This window comes from Homarus americanus, unplaced genomic scaffold (assembly GCF_018991925.1).
Source record: "Homarus americanus isolate GMGI-L3 unplaced genomic scaffold, GMGI_Hamer_2.0 scaffold55309, whole genome shotgun sequence".
NCBI classification, from domain to species: domain Eukaryota; kingdom Metazoa; phylum Arthropoda; class Malacostraca; order Decapoda; family Nephropidae; genus Homarus; species Homarus americanus.
This window is the reverse complement of record NW_024742998.1, coordinates 1-2,500: the sequence shown is the minus strand read 5'-3', so window position 1 is coordinate 2,500 and position 2,500 is coordinate 1.

The following is a 2,500-nucleotide window of genomic DNA, read 5'->3' as shown; positions in this document are numbered from 1 at the left end:
ATCTAGCCTGACCGTGGTAAAGTCTAACGGGGGACCTTAAATTTTATAGATTAATAATACAGGCAACTACCTAACCTAACCAACCACTACCGGGCCGCCGGAGGTTTCGTCGATGTCGAAATCCTCTTCCTTCTTGTATTGGCAAGGGGAGTTTGCTTTAACTTACGTATGCTAGCCTAAGTAAAAATAGATGCCTCTTCCTTATTGGTGTTGTCGATGGCACAGCACAGCACAGCACCGTGCCTATGACGAAATCAACTTCATTAAACTCAACTCATACTTCAAATGCACCAAGAGAACTTGCACACCCGAATGGGAGACCGTCAGAGTCAATCGAGGGTCGATTTAATAGCATACTATACAAAATGATCCGAGAATCTGCACATACCGAGTGGGAGACGGTCGTGAAAGCGTCCGCCCTTGTACGCTGGATGGAACTATTTCACTATAGTAAGGGGTAGGGGCACCTCGGTCATATTATACAACATACCAAAGAAGTTCCACACCCGCATGGGAGACCGTCAGATTCAATCGGGGGTCGATTTAATAGCATACTACAGAAACTTGCACACCCGAATGGAAGACTGTCAAAGTCAATTGGGGGTCGATTTAATAGCATACTACAGAAACTTGCACACCCGAATGGGAGACCGTCAAAGTCAATCGGGGGTGGATTTGATAGCATACTACAGAAACTTGCACACCCGAATGGGAGACCGTCAAAGTCAATCGGGGGTCGATTTGATAGCATACTACAGAAACTTGCACACCCGAATGGGAGACAGTCAAAGTCAATCGGGGGTCGATTTAATAGCATACTACAGAAACTTGCACACCCGAATGGGAGACAGTCACAGTCAATCGGGGGTCGATTTAATAGCATACTACAGAAATTTGCACACCCTAATGGGAGACAGTCAAAGTCAATCGGGGGTCGATTTAATATCATACTACAGAAACTTGCACACCCGAATGGGAGACCGTCAAAGTCAATCGGGGGTCGATTTAAGAGCATACTTTACAAAATGATCCGAGAATCTGCACACACCCAGTGGGAGACGGTGATGAAAACGACCGCCCTTGTAAGCTGGATGGCACTATTTCACTATAGTAAGGGGTAGAGGCACCTCGGTCATATTGTACAACATACCAGAGAAGTTCCACACCCGCATGGGAGACCGTCAAAGTGAATCGGGGGTCGATTTGATAGCATACTACAGAGAACTTGCACACCCGAATGGGAGACCGTCAAAGTCAATCGGGGGTCGATTTAATAGCATACTAGAGAAACTTGCACACCCGAATGGGAGACAGTCAAAGTGAATCGGGGGTCGATTTAATAGCATACTACAGAAACTTGCACACCCGAATGGGAGACCGTCAAAGTCAATCGGGGGTCGATTTAATAGCATACTACAGAAACTTGCACACCCGAATGGGAGACCGTCAAAGTCAATCGGGGGTCGATTTGATAGCATACTACAGAAACTTGCACACCCGAATGGGAGACAGTCAAAGTCAATCGGGGGTCGATTTAATAGCATACTACAGAAACTTGCACACCCGAATGGGAGACAGTCAAAGTCAATCGGGGGTCGATTTAATAGCATACTACAGAAACTTGCACACCCGAATGGGAGACCGTCAAAGTCAATCGGGGGTCGATTTAATAGCATACTACAGAAACTTGCACACCCGAATGGGAGACCGTCAAAGTCAATCGGGGGTCGATTTCATAGCATACTACAGAAACTTGCACACCCGAATGGGAGACAGTCAAAGTCAATCGGGGGTCGATTTAATAGCATACTACAGAAACTTGCACACCGGAATGGGAGACCGTCAAAGTCAATCGGGGGTCGATTTAGGAGCATACTTTACAAAATGATCCGAGAATCTGCACACACCGAGTGGGAAACGGTGATGAAAACGTCCGCCCTTGTACGCTGGATGGCACTATTTCACTATCGTAAGGGGTAGAGGCACCTCGGTCATATTGTACAACATACCAAAGAAGTTCCACACCCGCATGGGAGACCGTCAGAGTCAATCGGGGGTCGATTTAATAGCATACTACAGAAACTTGCACACCAATGGGAGACCGCTACAACGCTAATCGGGGAAGGATTAATAGCATACTACAGAAACTTGCACACCCGAATGGGAGACCGTCAAAGTCAATCGGGATCGATTTGATAGCATACCACAGAAACTTGCATTACCCGAATGGGAGACCGTCAAAGTCAATCGGGAGTCGATTTAATAGCATACAGAAACTTGCACACCCGAATAACGGGGAGACCGTCAAAGCCAATCGGGGCCGATTTGATAGCATACTACAGAAACTTGCACACCCAAATGGGAGACAGTCAAAGTCAATCGGGGGTCGATTTAATAGCATACTACATAAACTTGCACACCCGAATGGGAGACAGTCAAAGTCAATCGGGGGTCGATTTAATAGCATACTACAGAAACTTGCACACCCGAATGGGAGACC